Source organism: Melanerpes formicivorus, unplaced genomic scaffold (assembly GCF_026170545.1).
Source record: "Melanerpes formicivorus ecotype bairdi unplaced genomic scaffold, bMelFor1.0.p_v2 SCAF_20, whole genome shotgun sequence".
NCBI lineage: Eukaryota > Metazoa > Chordata > Aves > Piciformes > Picidae > Melanerpes > Melanerpes formicivorus.
In genome coordinates this window covers 12,688,412-12,703,500 of record NW_027142372.1, presented here as the reverse complement: position 1 = coordinate 12,703,500, position 15,089 = coordinate 12,688,412, and positions in this window count along the sequence as shown.

Below are 15,089 nucleotides of genomic sequence, written 5' to 3'. Positions count from 1 at the left end.
AAGGACACTTCATTGCCTACCCCTCATCTCCACATACTTCAGCTAAAAGGTAAAAATTATCTCTGTGCTGAAGTTTGCCAAGAAATGTCAGACTCTGAATCCAAACGTACGTCAGCTATCTGTTTTTAACAGCCTCATTTCTAAGGAGACTTCTATTTGAAAAATATGAATGGTTCACACTAAAGCAGAATTGCAGGTTTATCTGAAGTAATGGGTTTTGCATAGCACCTACTTGCTTCTCTTTCCCTTTTCAGTCAGTACTGACATGACAGAAAGTCCCTGCAGAGATAATGGTGTGAAGCATTTCTTGTGCTTTAAGACTGAAGCAATTCTTACAAGGTGGAATAGAGATATAAACTCTTTGTGGATTGTCTAGCCAAAAAAAAAAAAAACAAACCAAAAAAACCAAACCAAAACCAAACCCAGAATTTCTCACATATACTTATAGAGACTCTAAAGCTATTCCAGAGTGTTGGTTTGTTGTTTGTTGGTTGGTTTGGGGGGTTTGTTTGTTTGGTTTGGTTTGTTTGTTTGGGGGTTTTGTTGTCGTTGTTGTTTTATTATTCCTCCTCCTTCGAGCACATTCTATCTTTCTGCAGTGTGTCCACTCTTCCTCACCCCTCCTTTTGTTTTGATTCTTTTTCCTCCTGTTGTCCTGATTCTTTTTCCTCCTGTTGTCCAATGGCTGACAGTCTGCCCATGAACAGGCAGAGATCACACTGCCTGCCTCCTCTGGCTGGAGAAGACTTTTTTTTTTCCCACAGCTTTCTGCCTCTAAAGAGATTTCTCTGCTGGCCGCAGAGAAATGACTTTCCAAACGGTGGGTTTTATCTCCACCCCACTGCCTCTCATTTTCTTTGGCTCCAGGATTTCTCTTGCATTGATTCTGTGAGGTTTTTCTGTCCCTTTCATACCATGCTCTGTTGGCTTGGACAGTTTCCTCACTACAAATACTGAGCCTGTGGAAAAGCTGCAAGCTCCCGATTTGACATTGTGAAATTTGTTGTGTTTAATGGGTTTTCTGCAAGGGGGATGGTTGAAGGCTTTTTGTCTCTTGTTTTTTTTTTTGCTACAACATCGTTGAGTTAAAATGTTGCTGGAGCAACATTTTCAAGCAGCAAGGAGTTTTTTATTTCCATGGCTATAGATGGAGCGTTCCAAGTAGCCTTAATCACACACATAAAGGTTTTAGTATTTCTTTTGTATGGCCTTTTATGTTGTCAACTGCTGCAGTCACAACCATTGCTGAGAGTCAGGATCTATCACATCACTGGATTGAGATGAGTAACTTAGAAAAGCAAATCTTTATGGAAGATGTAGAGAGCTGGGATGTAAGAAAATGGGGCATTTTATTAAATGTGCATTAATGAGGCTTTGCATTTTCAGCATCACACCTGTTTATACTGACAGCACTCGAGTTCATGCATGTAGCTTTCCATATCGAATATATGGCTTATTCTTTCTCTTGTTACAGCCTGATTATTCTGGTGAAAATGCATCACTGCAGGTAGAATCTTTTTTATTGTGGAACAGCCATCTGTGTTTTTAAAAACTTGATGAGGCTTTGAAAAAGCCAAGCAGCCTCAACTACTTACAATAGCCAATTTTGATAACTTTAGAATCAGAGCATTCAAAAATAATCTCCAGCAATAAGTGAAACGAGATTGTGTGGTGCAATGGGATGCTTATGTGCCGGTTGTCTATGTGTGTTCTCTTTAAGCACCTTTTCTCTCCACTTGCTGAATTGAGACATTAGATAAAAGAGTTTTAAACAGTGCCCTAGGCTCCAGTTTGGTGGTCTTAATTATTTACTGCCTCCTTGCACACAGTCTTCCCTAGTTAAGTAATTGCCCTGACAAATTACAGTATTAAGATCTCTGTCTAAACGATTTGTAGGCACAGTCTGATATTTAGATGCTTAAAGTCATTCTCCAAAATCCACAGTTTATTGTGCATCCAAAATTACACCTGAAATAGAGAGGCATTTCTGAAAAATAAGGGTCATTTATGTGAATATATCCAGAGGTTGTACCCAGAGTAATTTACATAATCATAGAAAAGTTCTCTGCTGGAATCCTCAATAACTTCATCTGAATCTGTGATTCCTGTCAAATGGAATAAGACACATTATAGCCTTTGCATCTTGAAAAATACCCATGTAAGTGATGCCTTGTCTTGATCCTGCCTATTTCATGGGAGGACTGAATGCTCTCTGTAGACACTAATTTTACACTGGGCACTGCTATTGAGAGGCACTCTTATTACTTTCACTTACATCAAACACTTGACGAAATAGCTTGGCTAAGAGAAGTAAGGTGACATGCCCAGGGTAACATATATAATCAGTGGCAAAAGCCAGGCAATGAGCACAGATTTTTGTTTTACCTCAATTACTCCCCTGGATAACCAGATAACTGTGTCAGGGTAGAGTATCCTGTGTTCAGTTCCGCAGAAAGGTGTGAACAATATATGGGATGTTCTGTGGAAGTGAAGTCCAGAACAGAGTCACTCAGCTAACTTTGCGTCCTCAGATAGGTGCTTCTTTGAATTGTCTGTAGGCAAATGGGAACATGGGCATGCCCAGAAGGTGATTATGCTAAGATAGTTTATGACTTGCTCCTTGGAGGCCTCTCTATGTCTTGCTGTGAGGCAGTGCAGAGGACTAGCTTAGGCTCGACACCCAACTCAGATGAGTGGAGTAGATAAGCTGAATCTCACACCAAGGAGATATTGAAGGTCTTCATACTCTCTGTGAAGTCAGTGGTGAAAAAGGGATCCCAGTAAATGAATCAAGCCAATATTTAAGGTAGAATTTAGTTCCACTGAGCTTTCAAATATTTCAGTCTCATGCCTACCTCTGTCATCCCTTCTGAGAATGCTTCAAAGATTCCTTGGAGGTGTACACTGTAGGAAAACCAGATACTTTAGTACCTCTATTTTATGAGCAAGCCTGTATGGATGCATGCTCACAAGCATGTAGTGATAATGCTGGAAGTTGATGCCTTAGACAAAAGCAGGAAAGATGTATATGAGCTTTTTATTGTCAGCATAGACAGAGGAGAATGTTTTGGCAAGTCTGGACCCCACATGACTGAAAAGCAGCAGCTGCCAGCTCCACCTCACTGCAAAGTCTGATCCCTGTTGACACTGTGCAAGCAGCATCCATCACTGCCCACAGGGGTCTGAAGGCTTGCTTTTAGAAGGCCAGGGCTTTGAGTTTAGACATGCAATGTGGTACACTTAAAGTTCATTATCTGTAGCTAGATGGTGTGAGTAACTCAGCAAGGTTGACAATAGAGGGGGGAAATGTCCTACATTGTTGCTGAAAAGATATGGTCTTTCTGCGAAAGAGGCCTTCAACTCTACTTTACAGGGAGTGCAGAGATGATGTAAGGCTAAAATGTAGACTTCTTTTCACCCATATTAAACCAAGCTTGATTGAAGGACCTCAACAGCAGATATTTCCATCACACTGAAGATGTGCAATAACGCTGCTGAAGTAATGAGAACTTGTATGCTTTGGGAAGGGAGGGGTTACTGTAGCATGAATTGTGGAGATTTTGCTATAGATATCTGAACAAGGTAGGCAGATAGCATAGAAAAGGAGTGCTAAAAATCTAGCAGGATCTGTTTTTTTAGTCCAATTTAGTATTATTAGCAGTGACAGATGATGTTTAAAAGCATTTGTATTGAGCCTATCACTACTGTTTGTGATGTTACATCAGATAGTAGCCACAGAAGTACCAGAGTGAAGTGTACCCATGTGACTCCCATTCTGAATGCAGCAAAATATTCCAGAAAAGAATTTAGAAAGTTCAGGCAGATGCATACAAGAAAATTCACAGTAGATAAGAGATAGTGCAGAAGTGAGACGAAAGAGATGAAAACGGGAAGCCAGTTTTTCAGCTTTCTAGTCAGGTTGTATGGCAGACGCTTTCTATCTTTCCACTTAGTTAAGTACAAAAGGAGTAGCATTCATCCATCTCCTACAGGTGAGAGATGCCCATAAACAAATCAGCAGGGGGAAAAGAAAGTGAGGACATGTTCCTGCATTTAGAGTAGAATATAACCAATATGTACTGTGTATGTTTAGAGTCCTTTAGGGAAGGAAAGATGACAGACAGGTGATAGTGATCTGTGATTCCTTTTTTCCTGCAAGCTGCCTTTGCACTTCTATACAACTTCTCTGAGGATTTCTATCTCTAGAAATGGAGAAAAGCCAGCTCATTTTTAAATTCACATGCTAAGAATCTAAACTGTATTGATGGTTTTATATATACCATATTTTATATATACTTGATTGAATGATTTTGTGTATATATACTGAATGCTTCCTGTACACTCAATCTCTCCCAGCAGAAGTACCAAGGTACCTAACAGAGTTCATAGCTGTAGCAGTTTGGTGGTTTTATATCTTGAGTTTGACAACAGATTGAATCTGAGTTTCAAAGACACTGTGAAGAAAAGATAAAATCCAGAGAATAATGGATTAATCCCTGTGGTTTAAAAGTCCTGAAATCATTTGGAAGGAAAGGAGCTAAAACTTATTACTGAGGCAAGTGTTCTTGTTAAAAAGCAAAACTTACTTTCTCTGTGAAAGTGACTCATGCTTTCTGAGCTTGTCATTGCTGTAGGAAAGATGATGACACCACCCAAGGCACTTAAATGTTGTCTTTCCAGGCTACTGAAGCTGAGGAAGATAAGAATGATGCCAAGAATAAAGTACTGAATGAAGGGCCAAGGGGCATCACTTCATTTCCCAGCCCTGATACAGTTTTCTTCAACTGTCTCAGGCAAATCACTTAATGTCTGTGTCTATTTCCCTCCCTGTAGATTTGCAATGGTACTTTTCCACCTTATTTCTGTGCTGGTTTGAGTTCTGAAGATCTTAACAGTAGCAGCATACAATAGAGGGAAAATATTTTAATAAATGACACTTTACCACTAAGAGCCATGATGAACCAGAATAGAATAGAATAGGATAGGATAGGATAGGATAGGATAGGATAGGATAGAATAGAATAGAATAGAATAGAATAGAATAGAATAGAATAGAATAGAATAGAATAGAATAGAATAGAATAGAATAGAATAGAATAGACAAGGTTGGAAGAGACCTTCAAGATCATCGTGTCCAACCTAGCATCCAACACCACCTAATCAACTAACCCATGGCACCAAGCACCCCATCAAGTCTCCTCCTGAACACCTCCAACAATGGTGACTCCACCACCTCCCCGGGCAGCCCATTCCAATGGGCAATCACTCTCTCTGTGTAGAACTTCTTCCTAACATCCAGCCTAAACCTCCCGTGGCGCAGCTTGAGACTGTGTCCTCTTGTTCTGGTGCTGGCTGCCTGGGAGAAGAGACCAACATCTGCCTGTCTACAACCTCCCTTCAGGTAGTTGTAGAGAGCAATAAGGTCACCCCTGAGTCTCCTCCTCTCCAGGCTAAGCAACCCCAGCTCCTTCAGCCTCTCCTCACAGGGCTTGTGTTCCAAACCCCTCACCAACTTTGTTGCCCTTCTCTGGACACGCTCCAGCAAGTCAACCTCCTTCCTAAACTGAGGGGCCCAGAACTGGACACAGTACTCAAGGTGTGGCCTAACCAGTGCAGTGTACAGGGGGAGATTCACCTCCCTGCTCCAGCTGGCCACGCTGTTCCTGATGCAGGCCAGGATGCCACTGGCATTCTTGGCTGCCTGGGCACACTGCAGGCTCATGTTCAGGGAGGAGCTGCACTTTGTTCTTAACATTTTCAAGAATGTATTGGGAAGTTTGAAACAGAAAGGTGTAACTCAGCTGAAATCAAGGAATCTATACCCCCAAAATAAATAAATTATTCAAATTGCTTGGATTTGAAAGATTAGGAAATATGGAAAAATTCAGATCCAAGGCACAAAGCACAGGAATCCTGAAAATACTGTTTGAGCTTACTGGAAGTGGATGTTGTCCATCTTCACCTAATCGCCTGATAAGTGAAAGACTAAATTAGTTGGCTGCTGCTGATGTGAATTCGTGTTGAAAGGATGTATGCCTTGTGGTGTAGGATTGTCCTGTGGTGAAAAATAGCCTGTTTCACAATTCTTGTGCCTTTAGATGTCTGGAAGTCTGTGGTGTTAATGGGAATCATTGAATTAGAAAACACTACATGATATTTGCTTTATTTTTCTCCCTTTTGCTTCTCTTTGTAGATTCTCAAATCCGTGGTCTTTAAGAATGCCTCTTTGGGGGGGCGAGGAAAACAACTTTTGTTTCCAAATGTGCTACTTCAGTTTCTACTTTATCTCTTGAAACTTTGTCAGCGTGTTTTCTTTCTCTTTTGTGGCCTCTCTGCTATTACCAGGTGGGGAGTTTCTGAGCCAAGGCTGAATAGTGTGGCTGTGTTACACTGCAGGCAGAATATCTTTTGACAAAACTGTGTCCAGCAAACTTCACAGGCAGTTTTAACAAGGCTTCTGGAACTGATAGCACTGTGAAGTTAGCCACTGTGACAGCAATTTATAAGCTGTGAATAGAACACTGTGCTGATTATATTGATTTTGAAACCTACCACCAAGGCTGCTATTCATTGACATTCTTGTTGGCAGCGTGTCATGGAAGCTCCATCTATGTTAAAGGTGAGATGTATTAATACTAGACTTGTCAGATTTGTCTGGACTCAAATCCAGACAGTGCAAGCTTCAAAGGTGCTATCAAGAAGATGCCCTATGTCCAGGGACACTTGGACTCTCCTAAATTTGTTTTTACTCTAATCTGCATGTTTTATCTAATCTATTTTCTCTCCAGATCTTATCTGGAGTCTGCTAAATGCTGCTAGTAGAGCAGTTATAGAGTCTAATTAGTCATTTTCTTGGCTGTCAATATCCATTTTCTCAAGCTGACAGTTATTTAGACTCTAGGGCTATTCTTTGCCCATGCAATACATTCTTAAAATGTATTGGGGACAAAACATTTGGTTTGAAATGGGTTGCAAGCATCTGGCCTGTGTTAGCACAAATAATGGCAGCTACACTCGGGGTTGCAAAGTAGGGCACTCTGCAGAGCTCTGAGCCCTGTGACTTCCCACAGACCCCCAGAAACCATCAGCACAGAGACAAAAATTAAATGAATTGAAAAGTCTTGATGAAAACCTTGGGGGGCCAGCACATTCCCTCATCTCCCTGCAATAAAGAAAGTCTTTAACTTTTTTAATTGCTTCCATTTTTTTTTTTCATCTCCTTGATGGTGACATTTCCCCTCCTCCCAACCCCCCCCCCCCCCAATGACTTCAATAGTAGTTCATTTATCATTTTTCCTTTCCCAGGCCCATGTGACTTTGCTTTCCTTAATTTTATTTAATTGATTATAACTAATTGACTCTTGGTTTGGGGAATAGAGGTTTCTGAGCCTGCTGGGCTGGTCTCAATTTATTTTTGGTGAAGTCGTTTTTATTTCCAGGACTGAGGTACAAGGTTGTTCTTCTTAAAAAAGCAAACTCAAACCCTCCAAAAGCTAACACCACCAAAACAGACAAAGAAAGAAATTAAAAAGGTGAGAGTTATTAACTGCTTTTTCAATTAATGGAAAGGGAAACTCTGCTTGCAGCATCTCATGGGTGGTCTAGTTCCAGCTAAAAAGGGATCTTGGAGTTCATTGCATGCCATGATTAGGCTGGCTGAAGTGGTTGGCCTTTTTGAAAAGAAAGGGCTTAAAGAAGGTGGCAGTGGGGGGTTCAGCTGAATGTGAGAGATGTCCTGCTCTTGGTGCTGTAACGGGTTCAGTCTCCTGCACTTGGTGATGTAACAGGCTCAGACTCCTGCCCTGAAAGTCACTTGAAGCTCACCTTAATATCCATCTGCTCTCTGCTTTTGTTTTCACTCTGCCTCAGATGCAAGTGCAGCTTGATCTCCTGCAAATCAAGCTTTCAGATATCTTATGTACATAAACATATATTGCCTTTTCTTTCTGGAGCCTGCATGTATTGTATTGTATTGTATTGTACTGTATTGTATTGTATTGAAATCTAGGAACAAAGCATTTGAAGCTTACTCCAATGCATCATGTCCACAGTACAATAGTTGTTTTGCTCTTTTAAATGGGAAGGAAAACAGATTTCCATGGCAGTGAAAATAATCCCAATTCAATCTCTGGCATGTAGATAATTATATTTATTTTCTTATGTAAAATAACTTGGAGATCCTTGAGAGAAAATGTTTATTTGATTAGATGCATTTAAAAATGAACCACTGGCTAAATAATACTGATTCATGAGGCTTTATAATGCAGCTGCCTCTGCTTTCTTTTGTGATTCCTTGGGAGTAATCCCTCCTCCTCTGTGGGGAATAGTTGGAGGTGGTGCTCTCTGCACACCCTGCTGAATTCCAGGAGCAACTTTGTGGTGACTGAGGGAATGACTAGGCATGGTCTTCATGTTTTACTTGTTTACCTTCACCACACAATTTCTACCATATTTGATGCGCTGAGTTTTAGAGGAATACTCCAAGTAGCTCCCTGATCCTGAAGAGATCTTGATCAAACTGCTGGCAAAATTGTTTGGTTTTGCCATTTTCTGGTTTGTGTGTATGCACTTGCAAGGGGCGAGGGGCGTTTTCAATGGCACACTGCTATTGCCACTATCTGACTGTTTCCTTGTGCCTTCCTTTCTGCTGCCTGGTCATTATTACACGGGCTTCCTCTGTGAATTAAGAACGAAATGTGCAGGAATCCTTGCTATGTATAACATGGAAGTCAGGGGACTGTAAAGAAACTTCTTGTCCTGAAGTTGTGCTTTGCCCAAGAGCACCATCTCCTGGATGTCAGAACTCCGTTTCTGGGAGAGCTGCAGCTCAATGAAATTCTGCTGGAAGGGAAAGATCGCTGCAGAGAAGTGAGAGCTTGTAAAGCTGTGTCTGCCGGGTGGGCTTGCTGTCGTTTCCAATTTAGCAAATGTGAAAACTCTCTTTGGACATTGTTCACTCGCTTTTGCAGGTGTGGCCTTCTGACCTGTTCGTTAGGGGCAGAGCTGGGGAGAATCTTCAGAAATCCTTGCATTTCTTGGCTGGCTGTAGGTACTTCTCTGCGTGATACTGCTGCTTATTGTATTGTTGCAGTGAGTTCTCTTTTCCAGGGTTTTACTCAATTGGTGTGACCTTAATTTAACTCTTCTGGGCTGCTCTCTGACCATTACCATCTGTACATCTTGACCAAATGTCACGTGTCTCTGAAAGACTCTGAACATCCACAGAAGAAATTGCCTTAAGGATCTCATTTTGGTCCAGCATGAGATTCTATCATTGACTTGAGATTTGGGAGAGATCTGTGGGTGGAATTCAGGCTGGTTCTAGTCAAAAGGAAACCTTTAAAAACTGAGTGTGTATAAGCGTGGTTGCCAAAAGAAACTCTTCTGAATCAACGCTCTCTTCTGCCTGTGTCAACAGAAAAAAACAGGTGGAAAGAAAGTGAATTCTTTATCTGTGAACAGGGCCCAGTTAACAAATAGATTAAGAGAATATTCAAATCCATGTTCAGTTGATAGATACACTCTTTTTACAGGCACTACTTTAAACTTTTTTTTGTTTTTCTCTGTTATTCCAGAGAAGGGCCATGAGGATGATCAGAGGGCTGGAGCACCTCTCCTGTGAGGACAGACTGAAAGAGTTGGGGCAGTTCAGTCTGGAGAAGTGAAGGCTCCAAGGAGACATAATTGTGGCCTTCCAGTATCTTAGGAGGGCTTACAAGAAACCTGGTGAGGGACTTTTTAGTGTGTCAGGGAGTGATAGGACTAGGGGGAATGGAAAAACAGTAGAAATGGGTAGATTCAGACTGGATGTCAGGAAGAAGTTTTTCCCCACAAAGGTGGTGAGACACTGGAACAGGTTGCCCAGGGAGGTGGTAGAAGCCTCATCCCTGGAGGTTTTTAAGGCCAGGCTGGGTGTGGCTCTGAGCAACCTGATGTACTGTGAGATGTCCCTGCCCATGGCAGGGGGGTTGGAACTCGGTGATCCTTGAGGTCCCTTCCAACCCTAACAATTCTATGGTTCTATGATTACAATTTGGAAGATGGAGCCACAACAAGCAAGCAGTTCACCATGACAATCCTATGACTTGGCTGGTGTCTTGGATAGATAAGTCACAGGAATCTATCAGATACGTTGTGGTAAGGTGATCTGGTTTGAAAACAAAATAAAATCATTCACTGTAATGTGCAAGATGGAGACAAGAAGGTCTCTCTGACCTCATTTTTCACTGTTTTGCTATTGAGTCACTTAAACCAGGGGAGATTTTACTTACTAGGAGAAACTTTGGAGTTGCAAGGGTGTTTAAGTATGGAAGAGATTTCCTTGAGGGTGGTGAAGTCCTTTTCCTTAGAGGCTTTCAAGAACAGATTAGAGAAACGTCTGTCAAGAACAGTTTGTGTAGCTGAGCCTCCCTTAGGCAGGAGGATAGACTGAATGACCTTTGAGGTTCTGTTCCAGCCCTATTTTGATGATTAATCCTCAGAGGGAGTGCATATACTCTGTGCTGCGTTAGATCTGAGCTAGGATGTAAGCACATGAGTTGTTAGTGCAAAGGAAACACTCTGGCTGAACATCAGGCATAAATTTTGCTTCAATTCTCTGTACTGCAGAACGGGAAGCTTGTTTTACTTATCTAAATGGGAGAGCCTTAAGGGTGAGGTGGCTGAACTTGCCAGGATGCAATCTGTTATATCTAGATGGTGTTAACCTCTACCAGAGGCAGGAAAATGCCCCTTCTTCACACCCTGATTAATTGTGGTAGACTCTGCTAGACTCTCTCAGCTACACATAACCTTGCTGCTTCATTCAAAGAGATGGTCAACTCGTAGTCATGGCACTAAAATCCTCATTCACCCTGTGTTACCATTCCCAGTACAGATACTCTTAGGTTGTACCAGCATGGCTAAGGAAGAATGAACTTTTCAGGGTGCATCTCATCCTAGGTAAATCTAGAGAATTTAGCATGGCAGACCCTGAAGGCAGCTTTTTTGAAGTCTTTGGGCATTAAAACAAACACATAATACCACATGGGAGGCAGTAAAATGGAGAATTCCTTTTGAAACCCCTTGGAGATCCCCACTGCTGCCATTATCACTCCCCATTGCTTCTGACCAAGCTGGAGAGACAGTGACAAGAGATCTTATGACATGAATGTCATTACAAAGTGTCCACTGAAGTATTTTCAAAGTGCATATTCAATGCATACAGCTTTCCACCCTGCCACCATCTTTCTCTTACTAAAAATGCAGCCACCAAAGTACCTGAATAAAGCCAATAGGAATGCCATGCATGCCCTTTGTGGAGTTTCCCTTGATTTTGCAGTATTTCACTGGAATGAGTCTGGAAGAACACTGCTTAAGTTCAGCATGGGAAACATTGTTCAGCAGGACTTGCTTTGGGTTTTACACACTGTAAATGAGGTCATATATTCAAAAGGGATGTAAATGCTAAGGTTTACTAGATAGGATTTGTATTGTGCTCTTGACAGGCACTACTTATGCCTCAGTAAAAAAAAAAAAGTTTCTTGCAGATTAAAGTTACAGAAACTGCTACAACCATTTTCTGGGTCTATTTTTAAGCTGCATAATGTGCTGCTCAATATCCTTTGATTACAGCAGAGATTTAGATTTTATTTGAACAACATATCTTTCTGTGAATATGCTGCAGGAGTTGCAAATCCATTATTTACACCAAATACAGGGTTTTTCTTCCATTGCTTTCTAAGCCAACTTGGTCTGGTCCCTGAGTTGCAGCTCAGTAAGTGCATATACCACCATCTGCTAGCTCTAGTTTGGAACACAAGCCCTATGAGGAGAGGCTGAGGGAGCTGGGGTTGCTTAGCCTGGAGAAGAGGAGACTCAGGGGTGACCTTATTGCTCTCTACAACTACCTGAAGGGAGGTTGTAGACAGGCGGATGTTGGTCTTTTCTCCCAGGCAGCCAGCACCAGAACAAGAGGATACAGTCTCAGGCTGCACCAAGGGAGGTTTAGGATGGATGTTAGGAAGGTCTATACAGAGAGAGTGATTGCCCATTGGAATGGGGGAGGAAGTGGTGGAGTCACCATCATTGGAGGTGTTCAGGAGGAGACTTGATGGGGTGCTTGGTGCCATAGTTTAGTTGTTTAGGTGGGTTGGATTGGTTGATGGGTTGGACGTGATGATCTTGAAGTTCTCTTCCAACCTGGTTTATTCTACTCTATTCTATTATCTGTGCCCATCCTAGACCTCTCTGTAAGGCATGAGCAGAGGTTTCAAATTGTGATGGTTTGGTTTATTTTAGCAAATGCCCTTTTGAGACATTGAAGCTGCAGGGTAAAGTTTCCTGAGAAACCTCTTGTTATGCCACCGTTCAGTTCTTAGCAACACCTCTTTATATCTATGCCCTACTCAACATTATATAGAAGTGGGGCATGGGGGAAAGATAATTCTAATCTGCAGCATTTGCATCTGAAGGTTGAGCACCCACCAGTAGGAGTGTCCAGGTTTAGAGCACAGTTGCATAATAATTGAAATGTATTCCAGTTTGAAGAGAGAGCAGTGACTGTTACTTGCATTCGTATTTGGATCCTGAACATCCCAGAAGCCCTTAGAGATATTTGGAGATAGATTCAGCCTACACCAGCCCCCTAAAGTGTTTGAAAAATGAGGTTACTTTAACCCTTTTTGTTTCTACATCCTGAAATATCTTTCCCTATCCCTGTTCACTTTTCTTCTGCGTGAAAAGCATTTGGAAAAACATGGAGTTACTAGTAGAAGAGAAGCATAGCAAAGATTTTTGCCTGAATACCATGTAGCCTGGAGGTCTATGGAGATGAAATTATGACAGTAAGTACTTTCCTGTCTTTCACTGACAGGTTATATCTTGAGGCAAAATGGCTAAGGACCATCAGTGAACTTGTATCCTTACAGATCTGCTGTGTGTGATGGTGTAAGGAAAAGCTGGAAACCTCAGGAGCAAGAAGGGTGAGCTACAGAAACAGCAAGTGCAAATGAGGGGCTGTCGGTGCTGATTTTGTTCCGTCAGGAGCAGCACTGAAGGGAGGCTGAGCTGCCTTGCTGTCACCTTGGTGAGTCAGCAGAGCAGCTGCATTCTGTAGGCTGTCCAGGCAGGACCTTTCCTGAGTGCTAAATTTGCATTTCTTTGCAAAACGTTCTCTCCATAATTTTTGAATAGGCAATTACATGGCAAGCATACTTGTGTTTCTCTTGATGAGGGTGTTTACAAGACCAGCATTTGTGATGCTTTTAAGCACCGAGTTTATTTAGTCTTCTAATTTTAGAGCTGCTTCTTTGCCTTCCATGCAAACCTGGTGTTACCAATTGTAAGTTTGCCTTAGCTCCAGCTTAGAGAATCTGAAACAAATTAAGAGATCTATTAAAAAAAAAAATAATTAAGGAAATACTCTTTCCCCCTCCATTATCTTCCATGCACACACATTCTTCACTGTGGACTCCCACGAATGGTAAGCACATTATAATTCGAAGCTCCTCACAGGATCTCAGCTTCAACCTGAAGGATATTATATGGGGAGGTAAGGATTCCCATCAGTAGAGTAAAACAAGAGACAAATTTTGGTGTGACTGATACATCATGGTAGTCTCATGACTGTAATGAATAACAAGGTCCCATGGTCAGCAGGCACAAGACTTGGCTGCTGTCCCTCAACAGAAATGGTTGGCAGCACTGATGAACAGGGAGATCTCTGATCGTCAATGAGACAACAAGCCTTTGCACTTCTGGGCTCTGGCTGTGTCCAAAGTATGGTGAGGAGAGGTGAACCTATGCGTAGAGGCTACTGTCAGTATTCACCTGCTCTATTTCTGTACCTGCTGACCTGCAAAAGCTGAAGACAGGGGGAGAGAGGTTAAAAACTCAATGCAGAATGTCAGACCTTTGCTTTGTGTTTGTTCTTTTGCCAAAACAAATTTAGTGCTGAAGAAAACTGTCAGGTTCTAGTGCTGGAGAAATACATCTTCTCTAGCTACAGCTGTTTTGGGACATTCCTCTTGCTCTTGTTTCTCATCAGATTGGTCTTTCTCTTAGATCTAGCCTTTAATGAGTTGTCTTGCTCCAGAGAGATCCTACAAAAGGCTATTGGGCTGACCATCTTCACACCAGAATATGAGCATTCATCCACATTCCCACCATGTCTGCTGCTCAGATGAACTTATTGCTATTTTTTTTCCCCTTCTCTTCTCTCTTCCACTCTACCTCATTCCCTTCTTGAAAAGGCACCTGTCTGTACCAGCTACCTCTTCCATTAAGCTCCATGGGGAATGCTGTCTGCTGCTGTGGATATCTGTGTGACTGAACTAAAAAGAAGCAGGTTACAGCTGAACACACTAGCTTTGAGTCTTGCTTTAGGGCCAGAAGTCATTTCAGCAAGGGTGACTTTTTAGCACTAATGTTCGTTCTTTGTGATTGTAAGCCTTACAACAAGAGGTAAAGAAGGACCGTCTCTGGGACCCTCCACACAGAAAGCACTGGCCTCTATCAACTAAAATAGGAACATTTCTGGTGAAGGCTTGTAGCTTTCCTCTGTTCTGGAATGAGAACATATAATGTTATAAAATTGAGCAGGGAAGTGCTGAACTTGAAAGAGGCCAATAATGGCAGACACATCTCTGTTTATGGCCAATTTCTGAAGAGATAATTAGCAGATGATTGCTTTGCTCTGCCATCACTCATTTCTTAGAAGTCTACACTGGTTAAAAATATGCTAAAGCCATTCCTGAGTTTTCTGCGAGGATGTCTGCATTTGTGACCTGTGACACCTCAGTGGAGGAAATCTGTGGCTCTTTCTTGTTGATGCTATCCTCAGTGCACCTCACTTCATAGAAAACCTGTCTGCTCACATTGCTCTTCCTCATCTTTAGATTACTGTCTCAGTAGGGTGCACTGTCTTAAAACAAACCTTGAGTGACTGTAAAGATCAAGCATTAATAGAAACATTAAAAACTGTTTGTGTGGGTCAGTTTATCACACGAAAGTAGAGACTTCCCATCCCTCCAGCACAGGACTTTGACTTTGTCAGTGTGACTGAGTGACTTTATCCAGCAAGGACACCAATTAGCAGTAGTTTAGTCCAA